This window comes from Fukomys damarensis, unplaced genomic scaffold, assembly GCF_012274545.1.
Source record: "Fukomys damarensis isolate Sample0158 unplaced genomic scaffold, DMR_v1.0_HiC HiC_scaffold_7, whole genome shotgun sequence".
Taxonomy (NCBI): domain Eukaryota; kingdom Metazoa; phylum Chordata; class Mammalia; order Rodentia; family Bathyergidae; genus Fukomys; species Fukomys damarensis.
The window spans coordinates 36,301,938-36,323,011 of record NW_022900919.1 but is presented as its reverse complement, the minus strand read 5'-3'; the positions used below and the strand labels follow the sequence as shown (position 1 = coordinate 36,323,011).

The 21,074-nt window shown below is 39.9% G+C and overlaps 1 long non-coding RNA gene and 1 other non-coding gene across 3 annotated transcripts in view; both read right to left on the bottom strand.

Annotated features, from left to right (window-relative positions):
- The window catches only part of LOC104856555, a 134,962-nt gene that overhangs the window by 48,337 nt on the left and 65,551 nt on the right, over window positions 1-21,074 (bottom strand). Inside the window, exon 1 of one of the 2 annotated variants that reach the window (XR_778667.2) lies at window positions 2,508-2,664. The exons of the other annotated variant lie outside the window; for it this stretch is intronic. This is a non-coding gene — a long non-coding RNA (uncharacterized LOC104856555). Of the gene's footprint in view, window positions 1-2,507; window positions 2,665-21,074 lie in introns of those variants that run through there. 2 annotated transcript variants of the gene reach the window in all.
- On the bottom strand, window positions 930-1,040 carry LOC117285262. Its single transcript, XR_004516244.1, has one exon. It is a non-coding gene; the product is annotated as a U6 spliceosomal RNA (small nuclear RNA).

Here is a 21,074-nt window from a genome sequence, read left to right as displayed (position 1 = left end):
ACTGATGCCTATTAACTTTCTGGCCCTTCTTGAGAAATCCAAACATAAGACAGATGCATTAAACTATAAACTGCTTGGAAACTTGACTCTAGACATGGAGAGATAAGTACACAATCCAGGGCTGTAGAGAAGAAAGACACTTTGGTGGCCAGAAAACATAGTGTCTGGGCAAGGTTAGATAGAACTCAGAGGGGGCCCCCTAAGCCACAAGCAATCTAGCCTGAGACTTCTGGAAAGTCACAGGGGGAGGAAGTGATGAGAAGGCAGATTCTATTTTTGTTATGTGGTTTAGAAAATGTACCTGAGATGCTAGCAGGGAGTAAATCAAGAAGGCTGACTTGTAGGACCAACACAAGATTCCATTTTATGAAAGATGTGGGAGACAAAGAGGGAAGAGCCCAGAAATGTGAAATTGGGAGGAGTAAAATTAAAATGAAGCTTTTTATAGCTTGAATATCTGCATATAGTAAGTCATGCAAATCTTAAGCATCTGTGCTCAGCGAATTGATGGTTTAAGCCCCCATAGCAACATGAAGCAGCTGTTCAGCACTCAGAAGGGTCCCTCATTCCCATTCCCCTCAATACCACCATCCTCCAGAGGTAAGCCCTCTTCTGTCTTCTGCAACTAGAGATTAGTTTTGCCCAGCTTTGAACTTCATATAGATAGAATGGTGCTCTATGTGCTCATAAATCTAGCTTTTTCTGCCCATCATTTTGCCTGGAAGATTCTGGGTGCTTGTTTTAGTCTTATTCTTTTGTATCATTCTGTAGTGTTCCATTGTATGATTATATCACAACTTATTCTACTCTGCTACTTTCAACATATGGGCTACTTCCAGCTTTGACTTTATGAAAAGTGCAGCTATAAACATTCTCATACTTGCCTTTTAGTGCACACACACTCTCTTTTCTCCTGAGAAACCAATGGCATTTTTATTTTATTTTTACCTTTTTTGCATGTCATCCTTCCCCAGGGCCTATGCTAGCTAATCTGCTTTGTATTTCTTCAATTTTAGTATATGTGCTGCTGAAGCCAGCACAATTGGTGCCTTTTAATCAACCTCTCCTTTGTCCACCCACCGGCCTGGGAAATGACCAGACATAGTCACTTTTGACCACAGGGTTAGATAAGAACTTGCCTCTGAATCCATCCACAGCCTACTCTGGGAGGAGGGGAAATAGAAGGAAAAGGAATAAGAAGTAAAGAGCAGGCAGATTCTGTGACATCAGAAGTAATCAACATCAGTCCTTCCTAACTTCGCATATTCTCTGTCATGGCCTCCCCGGGTACCATAAATAACGGCATTTGCTTGAATTAAAGATTTGAAGACTTCTTTTAAAATGCAAATATGGGTTTCAGAAGGACAAACCCATAAAATAATTAAAATATTACCTTTGTCTGGTGCTTTATAATGTCCAAATTGTTCTCTTATTTATCAGCCCTCTCACTACCCAGAGTGGTCACCAGCATAAACTCCATAGCCTGAGAGTTTTTTAGAAATGCAGAATCTCAGACCTCAGCCCAGATTGGTGAAATCAGAGTTTGCATTTTAACAAGATTCCCAAGTAGTTCCTGTACACATTAAACTTTATGAACCCTGGTATTCTACGCTTAGTACTTTATACAATGCTCTACCAAACAGAAAAGGGAGAGGTGATTGTTCCCATTTTACAGATGGGAAAATCAAGATACAGAAAGATGAGGTTGACATGCCAAGGGCACCTCCCTGAATCTGTGCCTGGCACGAACTCTAGATGGAAGCTTTGTTGATTCTCTGAGTAGTTATTTCCCTTCTTTCACACTAATATCTGCTTAAATATCTAATACCCATCAGGCCAGCCAGCCTGTTTCTGCCTAGATCTCAGTGTCTTAAGAGGGTGCATTACCATCTAGGTAACTCGGGAGAGGGGCGTGAGGAGTCACCAAGGACATAACATCAGGCTGTGGCAAGTGGGGAGGAGGACAAAGAAAGGAGTGGAAGAGCAGAGAGGGGAAAGAAAGAGGGCTGCAGTGATACCAGAGAGCTACTCAGGTTCCTGGCTTTGCTGTTTGTTCCTCCTTTGCCTGCAGTCAGAAGCCTGTGCTGTGACGCAGTCTGTAAGAGGCTGCTGGCAGCCAGCCCAGAGCTGGCGCAGGTCCTCACTGCGGAGCAGCTCTCAGCTCTGCAGGGGGACTCGAGGCTGCTGGTGCACCTTCACTGGAGCCTGCAGAGTGTCGCCACCACCTGTGCCAGAGGGCACGCAGCTCTGCAGTAAAGGCAGCCAGGCTGCAGCACTGCTGGAAAGGTGGAGGAAGTAACAGTAACAGAGACAGGTGCAGGGAATGTCCGCATACACGTAGAAGAGCAGGGGACTCACATCCTTTTCTGCTCCTCTAGGTTTCAGACTTGCTCTGCCTGTCCTGGGAATGTCCAGATATTTCCTCCTTGACTGTGAGCTCTATAAGAGCCCCATAGCCAGATGACTGGCTCTCTGCAAGACTGGGGGTTCAGATCAGTGAAACTTACCTAGATTCTATGGCTCCCCTTCAAGTCCAGCTGAAGAGGGCTGGAAAATACACTGAGGGCTCTGCCTGCCCACATAGCAGCACAGGAAGACACCGAGGAGACACGAAGCCTCCCACACACCACCCTCATGGTGTCAGACATCAAAGGTACAGTCAGCAGTGGCGTTGCAAAGCCAATGACTAATCTGTTTCCTAGCTCACCAGGATGACTCTAATAGGACAAAAGGGAAGGGGCACCGGAGGCTGGTGGGAGAGCTACCTAGGACAAGCCAAGAAGCTTGTGGGAATGCAAAAATCACAATGTGGGCTGAGCTGTCCCAGTGGAGTGTGACTTATCAATTCCCTAAACTGAAAGAATAGAACTCCTGCTAGGGCCCTGACCTGCAGCCTGCTGGGTCCTCCCAGCTGTCCAAATGGCTTCCATAAAGTTTACCCTTCTACCGTAGATGACTTTCCTTCCCCAGTGTTGGCAGACAGTTGCCCCTTTCCATGAATATCTGTGGCCTGTATATTCAGTCAGTACCCCGTTGTGTTAGTAAGGTTACAGATGTCCTTTCTACCATATGGTTTACTTATCCTACAAATATTTATTGAGCACTGCTTGACACATAGCACTGTGTAAGGTGCTAGGGAGGGTGCAAAGAAAAAAAAGACAAACCCCAGAAAAGCCATGAGACATTTGAAGAAATATTCAAGGTCATGAGATAGCCCATTTCCATTGTGAAAGAAACTGAGCACTTGCTATGAAAGTGTGCATCTCTGAGAGTCTGTCAGAGACCCCACAACTCCATAATCAAAAGCTGCCTTTTAAGGAGAGCCCAAGTACATTAAAGTTTAAGATTCACTGATCTAGACAAGGGGAGTTCTAGGAGTTCAGGGGAGAAAGAAAGATCAGGAGAGAGAGAGAGAGAGAGAGAGAGAGAGAGAGAGAGAGAGAGAAATTATTGTGCACTTTGATTATCATCAAAACATTATGCAGGAGTTTGCCTTTGAAGAATGTCTGGCCTTTGGCTGGTACAGAGGTCTCAAGGAATAGTAATTTCCACTTCCAGGGAGCTAAGATTTCCTTTAAGAAAAACATATCTGCAAACTGCAGTAGGCAGTAAAATTTTGCAGGCATATTTTCCACAACAGTAAAAGCTTTGAGTCAGGTAGGATGAATCTGCAAATTCTTGTGACTGATGGTGTCAGAATCTCCATATGGCAGCTTTCCCAGGGTGGACAGTTTCAAGGTCAGACAGCCTGTTGTCCTGGAACGGACCAGCCCACACAAGATTCTTGTCCTTGCCCAACCTGCCTTCTGTCAATTAGATGAACCAATGAGAAACTAGCTTATTATTTTCCAGCAGTTATTCAGCCAATTGTGGATTCCCAGCAAACTGAGTCTTGGAATGGTATTATGTAAAGGCTAGTGAGGTGGCTGCTTTGTCAGGGCTGCACAGTAAAGCAGATAAATCACTGTGAAGTTGAGATTAGAGACTTTTCACCATGAGTACTGTTTCATATTGGAGCAGCTTGAGTAGGTGACTCAGTTGTTCTCTGACTCAACTTCCCTGAATTCCATTGAAGAACTAAGAGTTTTATTTTAAATCTGAAAATTGAAACAAGCAAATAAACAGATCAGAGCATGGCTCTCACTACCATTATCTCCCATGTCAACCTACATTCCATAATATCTATTGAATTGATTCCTCTTCGACACTATTTTTTTCTCATTGAATTTATTGGTATATTTTTAGTATACAGTACAGTTACATTCATCATTGGGCTCTGTACCCTTACATGACAGGTCTTGGTTCTCATTTTTCCTCAGACCCCTGCCCTCCCTTCACACCCTTCTCCCTTCCCTATTTACAAAAACTTTATTTCCATTTTTTCATTTTCTCATATTTTTTCTTTTCCCTTATTTCCTTCTCCTTGACATTATTTTCTAAAGCACATACATCTGTACTCTCTAACCTTTGCAACCATGGCTTTTGTTTAGGAGGCTGACTGAGATAAGAAGCTGTCTGAGATTGAGTAGCAGGACCAGTTGGCTGCCTCACACGAAATGAAACCTAGGATTTTGACTTCACTAATCCCGTTGATCTGATGCTCAGTTAACAAGACAGTAACACCTGTCATGAACCACCACTGCCCACCATCACAACACCTCTCTGTCATCTCCACCCCAACTCCAGGAAGCTGAAGGCACCGAATCATGGAGCACGCAATCATGGAGAAGAGTAAATATCTTCCCTTTATTTAAGGGCTCTGATCTTTTGGAAAGGGCTTTGAAGGGAAGAGGTTCACGCTTCAAAGGCTCCTGCCACCATTTTCCCTGTGTCTTGCAGAGGCTGAACATACTGTGCTGTTTTTAAAATGATCAAATGAAAGCATGAGAACTCTGGAAACCATGCTGAGAGGGAACGATTGAAGGCATGGATGGAGCAGAGATGGAAGATGACTTCAAATGTTGGCGTGTTGGAGGGAATAGAGGCAGCAACTTTCTTCTCCGTGTTCCCCACAGGGAGAACAAGAGTTTAGTTGAAGGACATACTTCTGCGCAGCGAAAAGTTACCCAAGAGCAGGAGGGCAATGCCCTACTCCCCAAGGGAATCGTGCCTCATCCTGACAGTCACTTAAGCTGAAGATGTGTGGCTATTTCAGGAGACACCTGCATGATAAAAGAAAGGTTACAATAGAACTTTTTTGTTCTTTCAACTCTGAAATGCTGTGATACATGTAAAGCTAACATTCCTAGAGTAGGTCTGTTGGCCTCATTTTTATATCTTATCCCATTTAAGACCCACAGCTGCCCAACAAGACAGGTGCAATATTTTTCTCCACTCCTTCTCCTTGAAATATGGTTGCTTCAGGTATCTGAGTGTCTCCCTCCCTGCACATTATGCTGGTCTTCTCATGTATCATCTCCCCCGACAGCCTCCCTCTTTGATTTCTGTGATGCAGTTACCTACTTCCCCAGCTTTCCACCCTTTACCTGGATAGCTTGATCCATCGGTGTGGTATTTTTCACCACCTAGATTATGTTACAATTATATCTCTTCATGATTTGTGAGAACAGAACTACTTGGTTGGTTTTCTTCAGTGCTCTGTTCTCACCCTACGGAAAGAGGGCATAACTTTATAGCTGAGGCTCAGAATACATGCATTGAATTAAAACTGAATCCACTTTACAGATGAGGAAACTGAGACACCAGAAAGGGGAAGGAACATCCCCAGGTCACACAGTGAGTAAGTGGGAGAGATAGCTTTCAACAACTTGGCTCCCAAGTCCACACATATGACTGCTATATTCTATTTAACCCTTTGAAGAAACCATGTTTTCTCAAAGAAAAGATGAGAGGTCCTTGAAAACCCAACAGCAGATGTAGACTTATTACTTTCTGTGACTCCTGCCTACAGCAGTAGACCACAAATGCCACTAACATGGTGTCAGAAAGAAAGGGAAGAGGTCAGAAAGCAAAGGCCACAAAACTATCTTTTGCCTTTTTGGTATTCTGGCTGCACAATTCATTAAATGGAGCAAGAGGGTCAGAGAGGGACACAGCACAGCTTGGCATTCACCTGGTCCTAATCTGTCCCTTGGCGAATAGATTGACTGACAAAAACCCCATGCCTGGAGACTTCAGAATCAAATTTTCAAACTCAGAACAGATTTCTTGGCTCTCCAAGTAATTTGAAACCATATGCAATGTCACCTTTTCATTAAAGGGGCTCAATTTATGTTCCCTGCTTCCTCCTTCAGGGTAAGGCTGAGAGCTTTTCATGACAAAAAAAAATCATGTTTATCTGAATATTAACAGGTCATAAAAGGAAGTCCATGTTGACCTTTGTAGCTAGTGAAAAAACACGCACCTTCAAATCAAACTAACCTGGGTTAGCATTCAGGTTACTTCTCTGAACTTCAATTTTCTTATCTGAAAAGAAGGAACAAAGCCTTTACACATTGTTTTTGCAAGGATTAGATGAGAAAATATTAAAGGAGACTTCTGCCATCTCTTTAACTGTCAGAACAATGTTCTCCTCCTGGTTACTTTCTGATATTTCCATAGCTGGTTGCAGAAAGATCATAATCTTGAAATGTTAGGACTGAATCCAAAACAGCTAAATCAAATTAGCAAAACAGACATGGACATTCCAGTTCTTTGTGGCCAGGAGCTGCTACGTTGGCAGCAGTCTACACTTTTCAGATGTCCACGTCAGACCTAAGCCTTCTTCCCTCCCTGTCCTGGCTTACTAGGAGGCCACCCACCCAGCTGCACAGAGCCAAAGCCACAAGAGTGATCGAGCAAGAGCTTTATGACCACAGTCTACCTTGGTCAAGGAGTCCTCCGAACCTGTGGTGGGAGATACGGGTACTCTTGCCAGTTTAGGCATTTTTGAAGACCCAATAGGGGCCACGAGCCTGCCAGAAAAATCCTTCAGTTTTGAGGAATAAACCTTGCTTCACAGTAGTTTCAGGTTCAACTTAATGAGTTCTCTCTTGAGATCATGATGGCTCTAAACTTCGTATCATCATTATTTACCCAGTGTTATCAAATTCTGCTAGGATGCTTCTTCCTAATGAAACCCAGAATATTTTGCCGCATAAAATGTGATACTGGGGCTGGACAAGTAGTTCAGTGTAGAACATCTACCTAGCATGTACGGGGTTCTGGCTTCAAACCTCAGGACCACAAGAAAAATAGAAAAATATGTGATACTAAATTATAAAATACATAGAGAAATATTGCTGTAAAGTGAATCTTTATGCTTCTGTTGATGCAACAAGCCTGTTACACCTGACACTTGCCTTCACAGGAATGGGTCCCACTAGCTTCTAATACAAAGTCCTACATAGTTATATCTTGTTGCTTATAAAGGTTGATGAGAAATGTTATCTCAGATTTCTCCAGTGGATGCAGGCTTTATCTCCTTCCAAGATATAACACAGAAGGAGGTATTCAAAGATTCCGGGCAAACAGAAAGACTGCATTCCCTGTTAAGTGCCTCAAAATAATTGTGAATTTTCATGCACTCTTACCAGCTTAGTTTGAAACAAAACAAAACACAACATTAAACCTGACATCTTGGGAATTGAGAAATCCTAAAAGTGTCTGGCTCGTGATCAGTGCTCCCAAATAATGTGAATGGACAAGAAAGTACAATAATTTAAATAAATAGCAAAATCATGGAGTTTCTGATATGTAAGTGATGCAGAATTTTCCTAAAGTATTAGTGAAAAGGAAAATGTTTCAGTGAGACATTAAGTCAAATGGGATTATTAATCTCAAAAAGGGAGCAGATAACTAGTTTTACTTTACATTTTTCAATGGGCTAATAAATAACAGAGGAATGCCAGCTTCTTGTCTTGCCTCTTACCTGGCCAAGTTTTCCTGTTTGTCCCCCATGAATAATTTTCTGAAGTTTTATGTGCTCAGAATCAATTATACAAAGAAATACATCTTTAGAGTAGTCTTGTCAACTTTAAAATTATAAAGATTTGAGAATAGATAATTCCTTGCTGTGAGGAAATATGTATTGTAGCATGTCCAGCAGCTCTTTGGCTTCTAGCCGTTAAGTGACAGTAGCACTCTCACCCTGAGTCGTAACAATTACAAACGTATCCTACGATCCCAGCAATCAGAGAGGCTGAAGCAGGAGGATTGAAATTTCAAGCCCAGCCTGGGAAACTTAGTGGGATCCTGTATCAAAATAAAAAGGGATAGAGATGTATTTCAGTGTGAAGGCTCTGGTTCAATTCCTAGTAGCACACCCCCCCCAAAACAACAACAACAACAACAAAAAAAAAACATATCCCAAGCTTATCAATTTGCTTCCAGTTGAGAATCACTAGTTTAGGCCTTATATTAGTCAACTGCTGGACAAATTTGACACCTGAGTTTTAAAAAATTGTAAGCTAATTTTCCTCTAAATATTACTCCACTATGGTAACAGCCTTATAAACAATAAGGCCAGGAACAGCATAGCTACTACATGGAAACAAGAGGTCTCAGAGGCCATTGCGTCTATTAGAAAAGCTGTTATCTGCCATGGTCCTGTCTCAGTGAACTACTAACTCAGTGATGTGGCTCCATCAAGGCACTCTGGAATTTAGTGATTTAAAACATTACTCGTTTATTTTCATGTTCCTGGGTCTAAAGTCTGTCTGGATCCAATCAGGGTGTGAAGATTGACTGAGGCAACTCTGTTCAGTGAATTTTATTTTGAGAATCGGGCTTTGGAGGCAGCAGCTACTGGAGAGATGCCATTCCCATGGTAGAGGAAGATGCTTCCAGAAGCACTAGCAAAACCTACACTTGTCTCTCGAGGTCTAAGAAGGCATGTGGTACAGTGTCACTTCCATCCTCATGTCACTGGGCAAAGTAAAGACCTACAGTCAAGGCCAACCAGTCACGAAAGTACACATGTCCCTTGCAGTGTGGGGAAAAGAGACAGAAATATGCTGAACAGTAACCTCATGTCACTGGGCAAAGTAAAGACCTACAGTCAAGGCCAACCAGTCACGAAAGTACACATCTCCCTTGCAGTGTGGGGAAAAGAGACAGAAATATGCTGAACAGTAGCCTACTGGTCAGATGCACAAACTTCAAAGATGGTGTCTTCAAAACTACCACTGAAAAGAAACCAAGAATCTTTAGTTCTCACTAACTCCATTTCTTTAAAATACAAAGATGGAGAGGTATTACTGGTTTTTGAATCATGTTTTTAAAATATATTAAGGTCTTAGTAGGAAATGCACAACACAAACACTAAAATATTTTAACTATATTTTTTAAAATGTTACTGTTGAATCAGTAGCCTGCTGGTATTATTGTTTTCTTTTCAGGACCCTTAGTGAATAATGTCTTAGTTTGGTTTAGCTATTTTTAAAAGGAACCATAAGTATCGAGGCAAATGGTTTGTGTGTATTTATTAGTCTGTTTCTGTGCAACAAGAATGCTAAATAAATCACTAGCACCTTGACAACAGACAGCAGCTTACAACAGATGTATAGAGCCTGTATTTTGTTCTGCCTTCTTATGTACTCTGCATTAGTCATGGCTGCATTAAAGAGCTCTGTGCACTGCTTAGGCCTCTATGTTCTCTAAAGGGTAATATAGAAGGATGAATGCAGCTGATAATACAATTATTATCAAAATTCAATGGAAGTTGCCCACTTGTAAGATCTTTAATAAACATGTACTGTTGATTTCCTTAATTCATAAATATAAAGGTAAAAGATCACTCGAATACTCCCCACACATCTCCCCAGGGACCTGATCTCCCTAATTTTACAGATTTTAAAAAAAAACCTGAATTCAAAGAAAACCTGTGCAGTGTTCAAGGTCTCCCTTTGGTGACAACTGATCACCAGACCTAGAATGGACCAGGTTTTCTGCGTCTAGATTTCAGAAGCTTTTAGAACACCAGGTTTGTTTTATAAAATAAAGGAATGGTGGGTATGGACCTGGAGAATATAATAATAATTTTGGAGTTTAAATACATGAGCATCTCTTTCATCATGCATGGTGCAGAACTTGGGATCTGGAATGGAACAGACAAAAGGCTTACTTTGGAGGATATGGGGCACTCCTCAGGCGTCCCCTTCATGGAGAAGTGGAATAAGAATGCAAGGAGCATCTTCAGCCTTCCTTGTAGAATATGCTTCTTGCCATCTGGCCCCCCATATGCCAAGCTCATTGGCAAATTTTTCTTCTTGTGCTGGATTGTAGCTTCCTGACTCATGGTACTAGTATCGTCCTCTTTGAAAACTTCCCTATTTTACTCCTATTTCTCTAACTCTTGTTTGTTGATTTCTTGTTTTTTTCTGTACTTACTTTAAATAGTGATGTTCCCCCCTGAATACCCACCCTCTACCAAAGTGCCCGTGATTATGGCTCTCACATCTTCCTCTCCAACCTACCTGCCTCTCTGATCCCTAGAGCCACATTTTCAACCTCCCAGCAAACATCCCCGAAACACCTGTCATCACATGCATCCCTTGTTTTTCATGCATCCGTTGCTTTTCATTCATATTCTTCAAACAACCTTCCCCCACACACACTGCAGTGTCCCCCATCTCAGCATTTGGCAGCAGCATTTACCCAGCTACCCAACCCAGAACAAGCAAATCAATACAGATTCATTCTTCCCACCCATCTCGCATCTAAGTGGCTGCAAGCCCTCTAGGTCCAAATCCCCCGTGCTTTATGTTATCTCTTCTCTCAGGCACATTGGCAAATTGTCTTCATTCTACCACTTTCCATCATTTCTCGCCCAAATGATGCATTGGCCTCCTAATTTGCACCTCAGCTCAGCCACTCTGGGCAGGACTGCAGCCATCTGCACAGAGCACCAACTTTCCAGACAGTTTCCTCTAATAAAAAATAGACTTGAGCTTTATATGGTACCCTGATTTAATGAGCACTTGCACTCTGAGCATGGGATATTTGTTTATTCAGTAGAGAAGGGATATTTAGAAAGTTGGGGGAGGGTTGAAATGCCACACAGAGTGATTATGGACAACCATACTGAAAAAATGACAGTCAAGGACTACAAGTGGCAAATGAATGAATAACTTTAAAGAACCAGATTCTAGAATAAAGGAATAGCATGTGCAAAGGCCCTGAGTCAGGAAGATGCCTTTTAGACTGAATTTATCATTAAATAGACCTCTGTGGCTGTAAAGGAAGAATAACAATAGTATCTAAATTGTATAGTACCCAATCACTAATAGTAGTTAGAAGTCAGTTTTATTTTTCTTAAGAGTCAAAAGGAGACTAGAGTTGAAATCCAGTGTTTTGAGGTTTTCCTGGTAAGTGTAAGAAGCTCTGAGTTCAGTACAGCTATTGGCAGAACAGTCCATTTCAGTGTGTGTCTTGGTCAGCTTTTGCTGTGCAATGCATCACCTAAAAATCACAGTGGTCTAGAACTATAAGCACATCGGTTTCTTAACTCATGCTACTATGTGTCCGGTATTCCTAGCTGGGCTCAGAGTGGCTTAACTCCAGGCTTTAGACTCAAGTCTGCACCACAATGAGGTCTCCACATTTTCCCTGAACCAAAAGACACATTCTTCCCATGGTGATGGCAAAGGAACAAGAAGCCCAGCCAAACCACGTACACCCTTGGAAAGACCCTGCTCATAAACACACTATTAACAAAACCAAGTGAGATGGCCACACTCACTTTCACCTGGGAGCGGGGAAGAGATAATATCCCACATACAAGATGGGGCTCTACAAAGTCCACCTCGAAGGAATGAAGAATCAAGACCAATAATCAGTCTTGCAAATACTGTAACTCTGTCTTGAAGATCTATAGGCTTCTACAGGTTAGGAAGCAAAACACTTATATCTTTCCACAATGCCTATTTTAAAACCTTGTATATCATGGACACTCGTAAAACTACTTTTTGAACAATGAAATTTATGGATTAATGCTTTTGTATGACACATTTCAACAATTGACTTTTTAAAAATTCTCATTTCATAGGCAAGGGAACCAGGGTTTAAGAATGAAAGTAATGTGTCATGTGGGAGGTGGTGTGACCAAGACTCAAGCCCAGTTCTTCATTCTCTAGAAGAAAGGAGGCAAATACCGACATAATCTCAAAATGGAGTTTACAATAACATGATGCCTATACTGAGTTGAGTGATGTAGAGTTTGCAAGGCATTTAGTTGTAAATAATTCCAGTTAATCTGACACCCTGTGAAACACAGTAGAGTCCAAAGTGGGTCTTCAATGTACTTCTAGACTTAATTGACACTTTTAGCAGAGTAGCAGGATACAAGGTCAACACCCGAAAATCAATAGCCTTCTTGTACACAAATAACAGACTTGCTGAGAGAGAAATTAGGGAAACAATTCCTTTCACAATAGCATCCAAAAAAATGAAGTATCTAGGAATCAATCTAACAAAAGAATCAAAAGACTTCTAAACTGAAAACTACAGCACTCTGAAAAAAGAGATCAAAGAGGATACAAGAAAATGGAAAGACATCCCCTGCTCCTGGGTAGGAAGAATCAACATAGTGAAAATGGCCATACTACCAAAACTGCTATACAGATTCAGTGCAATGCCAATTGAAATCCCAACACTATACTTCACAGAACTAGAAAGAACACTCCAAAAATTAATTTGGAACCATAAGAGACCTAGAATAGCAAAAACTATCCTAGGCAACAGACACATGGCAGTGGGTATGACAGCTCCCAATTTGAAACTTTACTACAAAGCCACTGTGGTAAAAACATCATGATATTGGCAAAAAAAAAACAAAACAAAAAAAACCCTGAGGATCAGTGGAACAGTCTGGAAGACACAAAAACAACTCCAGATGTACTCAGCTACCTCATCTTTGACAAAGGAGTCGACCATCCCCACTGGATCAAAGATAGCCTCTTTAATAAATGGTATTGGAAAAACTGGATCTCAACCTGCCAAAGATTAAAACTAGACACTTATCTCTCATCATGCACTAAATTAAAATCCAAGTGGATTAAAGATCTAAATATTAAAACAGAAACACTAAACTTGCTGGAAGGTAAGTTAAGCAGAACTCTGGAAGACATTGGCATAGGAAAAGACTTTATGAACAAACCCTCAGTAGCATGGGAACTAGAAGAAAGAATCAACAACTGGGATCTCATCTTATTAAAAAGCTTCTGTACTGCAAAAGAAACCATCAGCAGAACTAAGAGACAACCTACAATGTGGGAAAAAATTTTTACCAGCTGCTCCTCAGACAAAGGACTATTATCTAGAATATATAAAGAACTCAAAACAATCAGCCACCCAAATATAAAGACCCAATTCAAAAATGGGCATCTGAAATGAACAGACATTTCTCGGACAAAGAAGTAAAAGCAGCAAGTAAATATATGAAAAAAATGTTCCACATCACTGGTCATTCGAGAGATGCAGATGAAAACAACACTGAGATTCCACCTCACCCCACAAAGAATGGCTGCTATCAAGAAATCAACCAATAACAAATGTTGGCGGGGTTGTGGGGAGAAAGGAACCCTTCCGCATTGTTGGTGGGAGTGCAGACTGGTGCAACCACTATGGAAATCAATATGGAGATACCTCAAAGAGCTAGTTGCCCATTGGTTACTCATTCACCCAATGTGACCTGAGTGTCAGTAACAATGTTCTTGATATAAAGATTCCACTGTGAACAGAACAGGCAATCATGGATTCCTTTGAAAGGCAGACAGTAATATGTAAATATGGTTTAGATCTATACTGTCTAAATATTATGGCTTAGATTTCCAAAGGCTCATGTGTTCAGAGGTGGGGGTTTTGAAAGGTGATTGTATCACGGAGGCACCATACTCATCAGTGGATTAGTCCATCCACGAATCCATAGCTCAGTGTGCCGTTAGGAAGTGAGCTATGGTTGGAAGAAGCACCAGATCGCTGGGGGAGTGACTTAGAAGACTGTATTCCTCCCCAGCTCTTCCCTTCTCTCTGCTTCCTGGTGGGCATGACAGGAACACACCTTTCCACCATGCCCTTTCTGCCTTGGAGTCAGCTGACTATAGGCTAAATCTTCCAAACTTCACAAGCCAAAATAAACTCTCTCCCTTTAAATTGTTGGTGTTGGGCATTGTGTGCAGCAACAGGAAGGTGGCTAGGACAGTAATGCAACTGTAACTGCTCTGAAAAAAAAACCAAAGAGTTGGGAACAGGACGTTAAGAGGCAGGGGACCGAGGTGAAGCAGAAGAAAAAAAGGAAGAAACCTTGGTCCCCATGGCAGAGAAGTGTTTGGTCAACTGGTCACAGGAAAGATAAATTCAAAGCACCAGGAGCATAGTTGGTGGCTCCCCCTACAGGAGTGACCCAAGAGATTCACTCTCCACCTCAAAAAGGGACAGGGCCCTGCTTTTAGATTCACTGTTGGTCTTTTTTTTTTCACTCCCAGAAATGTTCTGAAAGAACCCAACTTTCTCAGTTTTCTTCCTTCTTAGATTCTGAAATCTAGGTCTGATTTTTAAAAATGTGAGGCCTCTCCTAGATATAGATATAGCAGATCAAAGCATTTTCAAGGTGCTTATATCCTAACAAAGTGATTCATGTCCCTAAGAAGAACCAGTGTGCAACACCTGTGATGGTTCTCTTCACTTCCTCATAAGGTTAAAAAAAAAAGCTTGAATATGTCTTGGATAGAGACCTGTCTTCTTTCAAGATATGACCTATATTTTAATTGTAGTAGTGGCTTTTGACTCATGCCAAGTGGGCAAATGGGGTACCATGCAGGAATTGTGCAAGAAAAAGAGCCCATATCACAAGGAAGGACCAGGAGGGGATCACTCGTTCTATAATCACTCCTTTCTCTCAGGAAGGAGAATCTTTGAGATTCTCCTTAATGAAAACAACTTCCTTTAACAGATGTTTTCTGTTGATGGTATATGACTTTGCATTTTCCTTTACAGTATAAACACAGGATCCCCTCTTAAAATAACTTTAATCTGTGGGGTAAGTACTGGTATTTTGTTCTTGGATCAATTCTCTCAACTTCCTTTCTTTCCAAGAGGTTCTATAATTTAAAATTACACTTTCCAGACTCCTTTGCGATTAGAAATATAAATATGAAATATGTGTCCCAATTAGGTGAAGTCGCATGAGTTTTATGAGGAAGAAATAAAAGAGCAGCAGTCTTGTTGCAGTGGAGGCTGCTGATTAGTCATCTATGAGATTTTTAGGTGCATAAGAGCCAGACACAGGGCTTTGCTCTAGTCAACAGTATCACGGGACTAACGCAGTTACAGATACAGCAAAAGTGGAAAACATGATAACTATGGTTTCTTGACACCCACACTGAAACCTAAATTGTACTAATGCCTGATTTCCACTCTTCTCAACATTTTGCAAGCATTTTTCTGCCTGCAATAAATCATCTTCTGCTTAAAATACCTAAAGTGGTTTTGCTTTCCTTCCCTGAACTCAGCTAATATGGCATATAGGAAAAAAAAAAAAAAAAAAAATCACATTTTTAGCTTTTACACATAAAGAAAAATGAGTGGATTTCACAACTGTTAATTTCAAAAGCAAATCAAAGCTGGAAATGCAGAGCCAGATAGCTGATGTTCTGAAACCCCAAATCACCTACTCAATTCCTTTTATGAACGTTTTTTCAATTAATCTAATTGTTTTTGAGTTCTTTTGATGACTGCTTTTTCAACTGGTTAGGAAGATAGTTTGCAGAGTTTATCTCTTTGATTACCTTCATCACAGAGTAAAGCCTACATACTTAACTTGTAGCTACAAGCATATATGAATTGCAATTCTATTGGCCTAACACTTGACTTGCAGAAATCAAAAGTTGGGCTGAGTGGATGACTTCTCCAAAAAACAATGAAAAATGGCTTCAAAGAAAGCTATGTATGAAATGTGAATGTCTGGGACTCCATACCAGTGGTCAGAAAAGTGTGACAGAAGAGAAACGTGTGTGAAAGAAGAGAAATGTGACAGCTGCCACCAGCCCTGTGTGCTCTTATGCATCAAAGTAATTTAATTTCTCAGGGAGACCTGGAAAAGTCAAGCTGCCTCAGGAAGCCTGAAAGAAAACAGACAAAGCATTTGAAAATATCCACAAATACCTGCCCCACCAGGCCTGCAAGCAAAAGAGAGTCCTTTGGATACTGTGCTGGCAAATTTTGCTCTAAAATATAAATGCCTGAGGTTTTCAGAAAGATTTCATAGGCAAAACGTGCCTCTTTGCATATAAAACTTCATTTTCTTCATTATCTTCTGTAGAACATTGACTTGCTGTTTTACTGACCAGTATCTACTCTAAAAAATATTTGCAAATCATTTCTTACACTTCCTTCAGAAACACTCATTCCCCGCTCCTGGCATGGGCTGACTGGGCCTATGACAGACCTAGTGAACTGGACCATTCCTTCATGTGGACTATCTTGATTTGTTTAGATGTGGTCACATGATGCAAGGCTGGGCAAACATAGACAATGAGCATGGGCCTGAGGTTCTTATAGAACTATTTAAGAAAAGACACTACTTTAATCTTTATGAACTAGAAGGTATAAGACTACAACCATATGGAGTACGACATGTAAAGAAAGCCTGTCTAATAATGAAGCCCATGTGAAGGTAAGATGAACTAATAATGGAAAGAGAGAGCCAGAGACAGAATCTTTTAGTTGTCATATGAACCCTGTGCTTAGCCACATTTGAGATAAGATTTACTCCCTGAATGTAATTACGTGGGCCAATGAATGTTCTTTAATGGTTAAATAGGTTTGCAGTGACTTTCTGTCACTCACTTTACCAAGGATCCTGTCTTTAACTTTTCTTTCTCACTTTAACTGTTCTTTCTCAATATTAACTTTAACTGTTCTTTCTGTTCTTTCTCAATATTAGTAGCGAGCTGATACTCTTTCTTTGGAATACTTTCCAAAATATTCCTCTGACACCCTATCATCTAATTTTCATTCAGCAAACATTTATAGAACATTCAGCATATGGGATGTTATCGACAACAGTTTTAGGGAAATTTTTAAGGCATGAACCTCAATAGATGAGTGAATAAGGAAAATTATTCACACAAAGGTGCAAACATGCATGTGCACAGACACACACACAATGGAATACTACTGAGTTATAAAAGAGAATGAAATTCTGCCATTTATGAAACAGAAGTGAGCCCGGAAGTCCTTGCATTAAATTAAATAAGACAGGCATAGAAAGACAGACGCCACATGCCCTTCCTTCCACATGTTTGGAACCTAAAAAATTGACCCTATAGAAGTTGAGAGTAGAATAATGGTTACCAGAGTCTGGAGTGGAACGAGCCAGAAGGAGAGCTGGAAATAGGTCAGTACAAAACTAGCCTTAGATGGGAAGATTGAGTTCTGTTGTTCTATCACTAGAAGAGTTATTAAACTTAGCATTATTAAAAATACTGTACCAGAGAGAGGACTTTGACTATTCCTTCCACAAAGAAATGGTAAGTGTTTAAGGTAATAGGTATGCTAATTATTCTGATTTGGCCATTATACAGTATATGTCTGAACTAAAATATCACCCATAAATATGTACAGTTATTATGTGCTCATAAAAAAGTAAAGCCAAGAATAATAAGTTGTAGAGCTTGCCATTAAAAGTTCAGAGTGCAAGGACTGGGGATTTAGCTCAGTGGTGCCTCTGCCTGCCTCACAAGCTCAAGGTCCCAAATTCAATCCCCAGTACCAAAAAAAAAAAAAAAACTAAATTCACAGTGCATAAAAATGTGATAAACTGGCCATTTTGTTTTCCCTAAAATTTTGTCTTTAAAAGAAAAAATTCACAGTGACACAGTACCTGTGTCCCAAGAGTAAAGTCCTAAGTTTGATAGCTGGTACCAAAATAAATAAATAAAATAAAATAAAAATAATAAATAGATTGAAAATTCAGTCCACAATTCCAAAACATTTGTAACTATTACCATAATTTTACTTTTTTTCATATGAATGGTTTAGGATCAGAAATTAATTTTTAGGTTTTTTTCTTGTCTTTTTAGTGTGATTATTGCATCTTAACCTTAAGAAAGATACCTAAGTTTCCTGAGCCTTGGTCTTCTCATCTATAAAATCAAAAGGCGGCAGACTAAACCCCGTTCCTATGTATAATTAATATGTGTTAATTAAAATATTTTTTAAACAAAAGAATGGAATATGGCAGTTCACCTAGTACCTTCTCAATCTGAAATTCTGAAGATTTGTTCACCTATCTTGTCTGTTTTCTTCCTGTGAAAATGCAGGAGCTAATACTAATTTTTTTTAGATCCTAGCCCAGATAATAGCATGTGAGTCTCAGAATTCAAGGAGAACACTTTGTTTCCATACTTTATGCCTATAATCCACTCTTGAAGCAGAGGCCAAAATGATCTTTCAAACTCTTATCAAATCAGACAAAATACTATCTACTCCCACTTCAGATCCAGTGATGTCCCTTCACCCTTGGACTAAAATACAAACTCCTTACACAAACCCTGTCTTCCTCTTGCCCTCGCACTTTGTCACAGTATTCTGGCCTCATTATTTATTTGCTGTTACTTGAGAGCCTTTAGTCTTGCAATTTCCTCTTCCGGAACACGTTTTCCCAGATCTGGGCAAAGTTCACTGTCTCATTTCACCCAGGTCATCCACTCACTGGAAGAGATTTCCTGATACACACACCCTCCAATCTAAATTTGCAACCTCCTATAACTCTTATCCCTACCTTGGTTTATTTCCTTTCTAGTTCTTAACATTTAGGGAAATTATAGCACATCACGTTATGATGGTACTATGTTATATAATTAACATTTAATTTAATATAATTTAATCTAAGTTACATTAACATAGCGAGAAGCAGAGTACAGGTTAAGTTGGCTTTGTGGAATGAATGAGTAATTCTACTTTAATTCCCATAATAGCCATCTGTTTAGCCCTGAGGCATATATGGTGAAAACCCAAACTGGTCATAACATCCTGTTTTAAGCATCTTTTGCTTTGAAGTATGGGCAGTTTTTCTACCCAAGTAAAGTTTAATCAACTTGAGGATCCCACAGTCATATTTTTTTAATAAATTATCAGGTTGTCACTGACTGGTAGAACTGTTCTCAGAAAATATTTTATTCTCTAACTATAAACAAGCATTTCTCACATTACTATAAGATTCCACTGGGACATGCTATAATTAATTTCTAAGGCAATCTGTAATGATAGAGCCACATAACTGTGTTCAGAAATTGTTATATAGACCCAGGATTTAAGCCAAAGTGAGACTCTACTGATGACGTCCTTCTGTCATTTTATAAAATTCACTTATCCACTGGATTCTAAAAATATGACCCAGGCGAAAGAACACAAACAGCTAGACAAAGGGCCCTTTGCTCATCCAGAAAGCAGCTCATGGAAACCATCTCGGTGTCTTATCGGTATTTGGCCCAAGTTAAGAGCTCAAGGACAAGAATCTGGGTCAAAGTCTTGGTGAACAGGATAAAACTTTGAGGAAAGTGCAGCCCTTTTTTCTCTTTCATGAGACCTCTCTTCCTGTCACTTTACTAAGCAGCACAAGGACATTACAAGATGTGGCCACCTGCTCTTGGGCCTCGCAGCTTCCACAATAATGAGCCTAAATAAACTTCTGTCCTTTATAAATTACCCAGTCAGTCTAAGTATTCTAGTATAGCCAAAGTTAACGACTAAAAAATTCCTATACCCATCAAAACAGAATGGAAAATTATGTTGCAATTCATACAACAGATTATGATATGAGGATGCACGACTTCCAACTAGATGCAATACAAAACACATTACAAAACCTTTCATTGAGAGAAATTAGGTAACCAAACACAAGAGAGTAAATACCAACTGATTCCATAGGTAAAGTTTTAAAATAAGCAAAATTTATGATGCAAGAAGTTAGCATAGTAGTCACCCTTGAGGGGCTAGTGAATTAGAAGGTGTCATGATCTAGGCCTTAGGGATACCAGTAATGAGTTATTTCTGCATTTAGATCCTGGTTACATAGATGTGTTAACTTTATCAAAATTCATTCAACTGTGTTCAATTTGTATTTCAATACAAAGTTTACCAAAAAAAACTTCTTCATGTGCTTAAAGAATGTTAAGCCAGGGGAATTAAGAAAGCCCTTCTGCAAGTAATCACAGATTGATCTGCCAAATTTCAAACCCATCAGAAGGATGTGTTGAAAAGAAGTTGAATTTTTAGCTGAACCACACATAAAGAACTCACTTGGTTCTGAAGATGTCACACATCCTGAATTTGTCAAGAGAAAATGGCTTGATTTTCAGGATCTCAAGTTATATATTTCCTAAAACATCATATTTTCTCTAGGGCCATTCATTTAAAAATCTACATATCTAAACTTATTCCTATCTTTATCCCATCCCTACAGCTATGTCTATACACTGCATACATACATACATATATATGAAAGTTGATGATGGATACACGTCTTCTTCTTTTTCTTCCACCTTAAATCACATAATGCTAAGAAAGTTCTGCATCATGAGTGTAACTCAATGTCTTGAACTCATCAAATAACAGAAAATGTACTGAGTGATTGCTAAAGTAATATCCACAGAAAGTTGGAAATGTAAAGCTAAATCACTATTTAGTATATTTTTAACCCTGTGAAAAATGAGGGGTTGATGTATTTTCAGCAACACTGAGTCAGGAGGACAAAAGCTGGAATCAATCAGAGTCCCCCTGCCCCTTCTCATGCACAGCCTCGCTTTGAGTTGCCTGGTTTCTCACATAATGTAAATCCTTAAACTGGATCAAGGACCACAAATTACTAGTCTTTAGGCACACAACAAAAAGAAATGAAATTTCTTTTATATATATATATATTCACATTTTAAATTATTTATATTTTATATTTCATATATATTTATATTTAAATACATTTTCTCATATAAACTGAGATCAGGTGAAAATATCAGAAGACAAAAATGTCATTTAAAATACTCTCAAAAATTTCAGACAATAGGACAGGGATTTAGCTCAGTGGTCCCATTGCCTACCTCGCAAGCACAAGGTCCCAAGTTTGATCCCCCATACCA